This window comes from Lycium barbarum, chromosome 12, assembly GCF_019175385.1.
Source record: "Lycium barbarum isolate Lr01 chromosome 12, ASM1917538v2, whole genome shotgun sequence".
In the NCBI taxonomy this organism is placed as follows: domain Eukaryota; kingdom Viridiplantae; phylum Streptophyta; class Magnoliopsida; order Solanales; family Solanaceae; genus Lycium; species Lycium barbarum.
Genome location: NC_083348.1, coordinates 15,200,309 through 15,209,233, shown reverse-complemented (window position 1 = coordinate 15,209,233; position 8,925 = coordinate 15,200,309). Strand labels below are relative to the sequence as shown.

Below are 8,925 nucleotides of genomic sequence, written 5' to 3'. Positions count from 1 at the left end.
ACAACATCGCACTACAAGAAAAATAGTCAACAGCGAAGGGAAATATGGTCCCTAAAAGTCAATTTTTGGTCCTTAAAGACAAATAACGACCAGTAATGGCCGTCCCTACAGGCTTCGCCGCTAAAAGCAATTAACGACGGGAAAAATAAACTGGTCCTTAACGCAATCTAGCGACCAGTCAGCTTCTGGTCCTTAAACAGTTTTATGGACCATATTTCCGGTCGGTAAAACTCTCCAGGGAATACTTTCTACTTGTGCTAAAGACTGTCTTTAAGGGCTAAAAATCTGCGTTGATGCACAGGCAAATAGCCTGGTCCATATGGACCAAAATACCTGTTCTTTAATGAATAATATCAAATTTTTTACATCCTATTTTCAAAATTATTGTGCAATTTATAATAAACAGAATCAATGAATACACACAATACTACCAATAATATCCAATTTTCATACACTCCTTCTGTTTCAATTTGTTTGAATCTATTTCCTTTTTAGTCCGTGCCAAAATGAATAACCTTTTTCCTAATTTGGAAACAAACTCACTTTATAAAAGATTTACAGCCACACAAATTTTCAAGACTTATTTTGAACCACAAGTTTCAAAAGTCTTCCCTCTTTCTTAAATGTCGTGCGCAGTCAAATGGGTTCATATAAATTGAAACGGAGGGAGTATTAAATAGTCAATTACATATTAAATAGTCAATTACAGGAATAAATGATTAACATTCCATAAGTAGCACTGAATGGCCATGACATATAAGTCACTGTTTTATACAATCCCTTTAAATAAGGAACTAACATCCTTCGCAATGTGAAGCTTTTTCTAATACTCCAAGCAGAATGACATCCATTTTGTAAACTTGAAGTCTTCCAATCATGCATCTTCCAATGTAGAACCAAGTATTCAAAACCTGTAGAAATTACAACCAAAATTGATATAATGATTTTCTATAATTTAAGTCTAACAGATATAATTATGGCTCACCTACCAAGAGTAATTGCATATGCCTCAAAAATAAAAACATCATGAAGGATATTCTAGAATACCACAAGAAAGCTAGAGGAGAACTGAACATGCACATACTTCATTATCCCTCATTCCTAATGAAGTAGTTGCAGAAATCCTTGTAGAACCAAGTATTCAAAACCTGTAGAAATTTCAACCAAAATTGATATAATGATTTTCTATTAATTTAAGTCTAACAGACATAATTATGGCTCACCTACCAAGAGTAATTGCATATGCCTCAAAAATCAAAACATCATGAAGGATATTCTAGAAAACCACAAGAAAGCTAGAGGAGAACTGAACATGCACATACTTCATTATCCCTCATTCCTAATGAAGTAGTTGAAGAAATCCTTCATCCTGGATAGCATCATGGATAAGAGATACCATTTTGATGACCCTAAGGGTGTACATAAATCTAGGCGAGATGTAGAGTTCCTCTCATTACACTAAAAAATTTGGGCGATCATAGATGATCTTGTCTTTCATATTTCGCCAGATTGCTATAATCAAACTGCAATTGTATAGGGAGGTCAGGTGAAGTCCCCTCCTTTGTACTATTGTGTATAATTTCAACCAGGCTCATGTAGGATCTAGTTTGCTAAAAAAGAAGGATTTCTAGAATACGAAGAACTAAAAATAAATTGGAATACAACATAAAACATGCACAGTGTAATCCCACAAGTGGAGTCTGGGGAGGGTAGGATGTACGCAGACCTTACCTCTACCTATGTTGGGTAGAGAGGCTGTTTCCGATTAAAAAAAAATCTATCTCCAGTAAGTTCTAGCAAACCAAAATTATCTCCAACAATGGGTAAACTAAATAGGCAATTAGCTTAATACCATAAAATGTCTTTGAACTGATGAAATAAAGTGTTTTAGTTTGTTAACATAACTTTTACTAACTGTTTTAGTCTTGTAAAAAAGTTACTAACTTGCTTGAAATGCCTAAAGTAATGCTTCTATCAGACAAATGCAGTGTTAAAATTTCTTAGACTTGTCACATTATTGTGGGATTATATTCTAGACAGGCATTGAGAGATTCTTATACATTAGAAAAGATCGAACATAACCTAGAGATATTACTAATTTTTTTCTTTAAATTGAGTCACTGGAAAACTAAATGATCATGTGTTAAGAAGTTATTCTGTATTTCAGAAGGACTACCCCATTGTTGAGAATATAGATTAACTTAAATAAATATGTGCATGCACTTTACACCAGATATCAAACCAGAATCCTACAAACTGAAGGAATGAAGCAAATATTTAGGCCTTAGTTATGTGCACCAGAAAGGTTTTCTCTGAAACAAGTTGTTAAACATTTGGAAAAGATGGCTATAATCCCAAATATTGAACAGTCATTAGCAAGAAATCTAATCAATTCAAGACTTTCTCAATATTCTTCAGAAATTCTATACTAACATATATGCTCAATCATACTTTTTATCTTTTTGATATCACAAGTATGTGTTTCAGCTCAATATCTAAAGAGAGAACTTCAATTCTCACCAGTTTTTCCTATTGCTGATGTCCCTCATGATTCTCATTCTGCTTCCATTAATCTTGAGCCGGGATGCTTAACTTGGTAGGACCTAAAAGGAGACGAGAATTAGCAATGAATTCTCAACAAGTATATCTTTTCTGTTAATCTAATACCTTGGTGAGTGTCAAGAAAATACCAGGCTACCAGCAGAGGAGGTACATCCTGCACCCTTTGCGAACTTGAAAAACAGATAAAATCCCTGAAATCAAATCCAATCACATATTTCCTAGAAAATTGAACTAGCAAGAGTTCAACAAAAAAAGAATAAAGAAAAAAAAAACTTCTACTTCCCTAATAAAGAAAAAAAAACTTCTACTTCCCTTTAAGTTTATTTAATTTCCACAAAATAAACCATTCAATACCAAAAAAAAAGGCCTTTGCTCCTCATCCATGAAAATAAATGAAATAACAGAGATTTAAAGACAAATTATCTCAAGAGCTTCGAAGGCACAAATTATCTCAGGAACTTAGAAGGCACAGGAATAAGCATCAGATTATAATCCAATAAATTCAACAAGAGTAGTCATTAGCACAATTTTGCTATATGAAAGTATAGTCCTATTTATGAACCATCCTGCATTCCATGAGAGCCCACCATAATCTTCTGCAGATACTCATGCTATGCCTAGACTAATAAATGAACCCGCAAGATGCAACAAGAATTGAGACAAATTGCAGAGCTTCGTTGAAACAAATGGTCAAAATGAGGTGGTCTAAACTTACCCAGTCTCGTTCAATTAGCTTAGGGCTTGAATCTTTCCAAAAATGTTATCAAAATTGCATCAGTAGACTCGACCAAGTACATTCCCTCACAACATTTCACCAGAAGCTAAAAATCCAACAGTTAGAGCCGTACCATTTCAATACAAATATTGTCTTTTGAGCAAAACCCATCTACAATAATCAACAAAAAACAGTCAGAATTAACACCCAGTTGCCAAAGTTGTCTAGCATCAAAGCTTTTCAAAAAGTGGGACTTATAGAATGGGAACAGCAGACTCACAAGTTCACTTTAATATTGCAGAACGTCATAACCTCAAAATGGCAAAATCGACGCCATGTACTTGCCGCTTTCAAAAGAGACAAAAGCTCAGGCATAGTCATAAAATCTCGAACTCTTACGAACTAATCAGTAAAGGAATACATTTTCTTCTGAAGTGAGACAGAGACATGAGAGAAGCTAAAAATATCTACCGTCGATTCCCAGTCCTGATGAGCTCCAACAGTGAAATTCATCGATTCCCCGTTGATTCAGTTGAGAGTGAAGAGATTGATATGAGACTAGGGTTTCGGACTTCAGATCGAAAGTTGAGAGTGAAGAGATGAATTTGAGACTAGGGTTAGGATTTTAGATCGAACGAGATGGGCGGTGAGAGTCTTCTGTGCTTTTTTGGGGGTAAATTGTTAAATTTTAGAATGTTTTATTTGTCTATTTATTTATTTTGGATGCAACCCTCTCCCCTCTATTAGGAAAGGGAAAAGGGTCAAATATACCCCTACTTTGTTTTATTAATTAAATATATCTTTCATTAGTGAAGGTTAATAAAAATACTCTTAACGTCTTCAAACTTCACACTTATGCCCCTATTTGGATGGAAATTTTCAAATCCTCTCAAATTACTCAATTTTAAAAAAATTATCCACTTTTTTTTTACCCGCCCTGCCCGACCCGCATCTTCTTCCATGGAGAAAAAAAAAAAACTAAGAACACACCCAAATGATAAAATTCCAAAACTCACCTCAAATTTAATCTTTAAATTCAACTCCAAATCTTAGTGCAGCCTTAATTATGGCAATGTTCAAGGCATTAAATCTCTCCACAACGAAGGTGCTGGCCTTGAGGTATTATCAAATTTTTTTTAAAATTAATTTTTTATGTAATTTAAATGTATATGTTATTGTTTGCATTAATACCACTCCGCTCCAATTTAAATGTCTTAATTTGATTGAGCACAAAGTTTAAAAGAGACTTTTGAATCACATGTGTGTGGTTTTGAACTTGTTACGTAAGATCTTTGAATTGTAAACTCATTAAATATAGAAAGAAACACTCTTTTTGGGACTGAGCAAAAAAGAAAGTAAGACACTGAAATGGAGACGGAGGCCAGTATGATTATCTTATTTTCTAATTTTGAAGATTTTACATTTTTTTGGAGATTTGATGAGATTGAGTTGCTATAGTAAAGAAAGACTGTGAATTTAGTTAATATCGATGGTTGATTGAAGCGAATTTTGGATTTTAAGTTTTTAACAGCTGAATTATGGTTTTTGTTTAGATTGATTATATATCTCTGTTTTCTGTTTTATTGTGGTAAAACTGTAAACTTGAAAGTATTTGTATGTTTATTATGAGTAAAAATATCAATGAATGAACTATGATTCAATCCAAACTAGTTGAGGGGGAGCTGTATTAATTGTCAGATATTTATCCGCTCTATTCAGGCTCATTTCTATTCCACAAAAAAATCTGTGTGCAGAGGATTATTCATCATGATTAGACTATTTGTACGTTGGCATTTGAATTACCAAGTACTGGCTGCATCAAGATTTGGAGTTGGATTTACAGATTAAATTTGAGGTGAATTTTGGGATTTTATCATTTGGGTGTGTTCTTGTTTTTTTCTTTTTTTCTCCATGGAAGAAGATGAAGCTAGAGCTTGATGATGATGATAGGCGGGTAGGGCGGGGCGGGTCGATAAAAAAAAAGTGGGTAAATTTTTTTGAAATTGGGTAATTTGAGAGGATTTGGGGATTTCCATCCAAATAGGGGCATAAGTGTGAAGTTTGAAGACGCCAGGGGTATTTTTATTAACTTTCACTAACAGAGGGTATATTTAATTAATAAAACAAAGTAGAGGGGTATATTTGACTCTTTTCCCATTAGGAAATGAGGACCATATATTGAGTATTTCAAAGACGAGATATGGTCTCATCGTCATTTTGATAAATAAAACGGGCTTTTAAGGACCATCTAAAATACTACTCCCTAAAAGCTCACATATTGTCACGACCCGCCTAGGGGGCCGCGACGAGCACCCGGTGCTAGTCCACCCGGGCACCCTTTAACTTATACTTATGCTTGCATCTAGGTGAGCCACATCATTAATCATACATCTCTAAGCATCAATCATACTAGTCCCATTGGACGACAACATCTTTAATCATCATAGGCAGCTATGCCACAACAATGTACATGGGCTGACGAGGCCAACAAATGATATACAAAATATAGGCCGACAAGGCCAGACATAACTAACCACATACACGTGACTACGAGCCTCTAAGAGTATAGCATATCATGAGCGGGACAGGACCCCGCTATGCCCATAACTATGTACACAAAAGAATAAGTACCCAAAAGCTATGGCTCCGAATGAGATGGAGCTCTGCTATGCAATCTCTGAATAAGCAACTATGAGTCCAGTCTGTCTCCCTGTGCACCTGCGGGCATGACGCAGCGTCCACAAACAAAAGGACGTCAGTACGAAGAATGTACTGAGTATGTAAAGTATGATCAACATCAATATAGAAGCATAATAGACAACTTAGGCAGTAACATAGGAGGGGAGACAACAATATCATCATCATGGCACTCACTTGCTTTCCATAGGGGCATTCCGTTTCTATTGCGTATCTGTATACATACATCCACATCCGTACTTAATTACTCTCATAATCATTTACATCTCATATACATAACATACTCACATATGTACATACATATACTGTTACACCCCGTAAGAGTCTGTGCTATTTTAATTAAGACAAGAAAAAAATGAGTTAAGAAAGTTCAAGGAAAGTTAATCGAGTTAGTAAGAATATCGTTATATATGTATGGTTGCCTTAAGTATCCCGAGGTGACATCGTAACCTAAAGGATTTGAAATCGCGTTATGAGCGTATATGAGGTAATGTGAGTGCCCTTTTAAAGTATTTGAGATTATTAGTAATGCTATAGAAGATGGATAAAAGATATGAATATATTTTTGCGATTGGAGTTTTGTCGAAGCTTCGTAAGTTCTCCAGTTACGTTTAAGGTTATTGTGATTCTCCGGAACCTTCGAGATGTGTATGGATTGTTATGTATGTATATGACTATGTATATTCATGTATAAGAGGTTACACGAGGGTCGGAAGAGGATTAGAAGTTAAACGAATCTGAACGAAATGAATCCGAACAACTTCAGAAAAATCTCGGACCAGATTTTTAGCCCATATTGTTGGAGGCATATCTCCTAGTATATGAGGAGTTTTAAGGTGTTTCAAAAGCCTAAAATTAAGTTCATCGAGTCTAGTTTCCAACGCAACAAACCTCTCGTCAAAATGATATTTGGATAAGGAAATATGGACGATGCAATTTGGGCTGGCAGGGCAGCAAGTTTGGACCCGACCCAAACACTAATGTTTCGGCCCATGAGGCCCATTAACGTTAATATATATGGAAAATTCACTTTAGGGCTGATCATTTTCAGATAAGATCTTCCAAGAACATTAGAGAGAGAGAGAGAAAACTTCAAGGCTAAGGAAGCCATTTTGATCAAAATCCGAGCTCCGAATCCCGAAGCTCATGAAGAGAAAAACGTTGTACGTTGCGTTGCCTTCAATTTGAGATAAATATTGGTCTTGGGGGATGAAATTTTCGTGGTGGAGCTTCTGATAAGGTATTTATAAAATTCCTTTTATGTTATTAAAGTGTTTATTTAGAGTTTTAACGAATTAGAACGGAGAAAACAGCATTATAAACTCGTTTGTTGTTTAGTTGAAATTTATGGGTGAGGGGCTGTTTTAATTGAAATTGATGGACTGATTTGAATTAATATTTTGGTTGTTTTAATCATGGATTATGTGAGGAGAGTGAAGGAACTTAATGGTTATTAAGTTGTTGTAGGAAAACATACAACTTTGTTATGGTTTATGTAAAAATGGAAATGAAAGTATCAAGAGGCAAATTATGATTATTGTGGATGAATTTGGAAGATGGAAATGTATAATGAACTTGTATGTTGAAGGTTAGGAAAAATTGGAAAAGTAGTGGCTTAATGGAAAGTTTGAATGTTTGCATACCTTATGAATATTGTGTGAAAATGGTATGGATGCTTCCGACGTATGTTGTAATGATTTTGATGGATGATGAATATGAGAATAACAAGTTTGGGTTGGAAATGTAAGGTTGAAACGCAAAATGTTTCGTTATGTCGAAAGGATGGCTAGTGATGCCATATCGTATGTTTAATGCATATTGTTGTTATTGATGCTATTTCTGGGTTGTTGTGATGATGAATTGAGCCGAGCTAAGTCTCGGGGATGTCTTATATACAGAGGAAATGCTGCCGAAATTTCGGTAGGCAAGTCAGTGTTAAGTTGGATTATTGAAAAGTTTGAAACTAACAAATGGTAAACTTGACCATTTCTAGATTTTGGACGAAATTGAAGTCGACGCCAAGCGAGCGTAAGGCGCTATCGAGGTATGTGAAGCACTTCCCTTTGTTCCTAGGCATGTTCTGGATGTGATAGGCTCGGCCGCGAGCCTTAAGTACGACTCCGTTCCCCGGAATTCGAGACGGAAAACCGCTCCAATTCCTTCAATTCAACTGAAGCTATTTTCTTACAAATTGCCTTTAAAGTGAATTTTTGTACAAAACTTCCCTAAACGGAGTCGGAACACTTCCAAACGATTATGGATGACCTCATAAGGTCTATTAGCGATAATTTACATATGTTGCCTCGAGTTGGTCCGAGGCGGGCCCGCAAGGCCCGATATCTTCTGTAATACTTTAAATACTTCCGTTTTGTCCGATTTTCTCAGAAACCATCTGAACTATTATTTTGATCATGATACAACTATTTTTATGAAATTCTTACAAAATGATTTCTGAACATCTGAGAATCTGATTCTGATAATAATCTGTCGTGCCTTCCCAAATAGGATATAGGCGCGTACTATGCATACTATCCGTATACTCTGATTCTGACTTGCCGGTTGGCACCCTTTAGTCTGATTGAGTCCGTATGTGAGTCTGTATGTATGTGGTTTCCCATGGATCTGTTCGTGGCTGTCTCAATGCATTCCTTCACTGCGTCCCGGGCCAGGTTCTGTTATCGTGCATATTTATATCTGTATGATTTTGATATATTGATCTGTGTATGGGGATGGCGGCCAGGATGGCATCTGATATGATCTGATCTGATCTGATTCTGTCTGTCCACCGCGTCTCGTACTAAGAGGGCCGGGTTCTGTTACCGTGCCCCCATACAGGGCCGAAATCTGTATGTCTGTATGCATGTGCCATCAGTATTTATATAAGCACATGCCTCTGTATGATTCTGTATGATTCTGTATGGTTCAGTATGACTCTGCACTACTCTGCATGC

The 8,925-nt window shown here is 36.0% G+C and overlaps 1 long non-coding RNA gene across 4 annotated transcripts; it reads right to left on the bottom strand.

Annotated features, from left to right (window-relative positions):
* Positions 1-629: 629 nt before the first annotated feature.
* LOC132622429 (uncharacterized) lies at positions 630-3,975 on the bottom strand. Of its 4 annotated transcripts, none has more exons than XR_009575893.1 (6): positions 3,558-3,975; positions 3,278-3,448; positions 2,691-2,753; positions 2,521-2,603; positions 986-1,148; positions 630-911 (listed from the first exon to the last, which is right to left on the bottom strand). It is a non-coding gene; the product is annotated as an uncharacterized LOC132622429 (long non-coding RNA). The 4 variants fall into 4 exon arrangements; XR_009575895.1 differs by having other exon boundaries at positions 990-1,148; XR_009575896.1 differs by having other exon boundaries at positions 1,048-1,148.
* Positions 3,976-8,925: the final 4,950 nt, after the last annotated feature.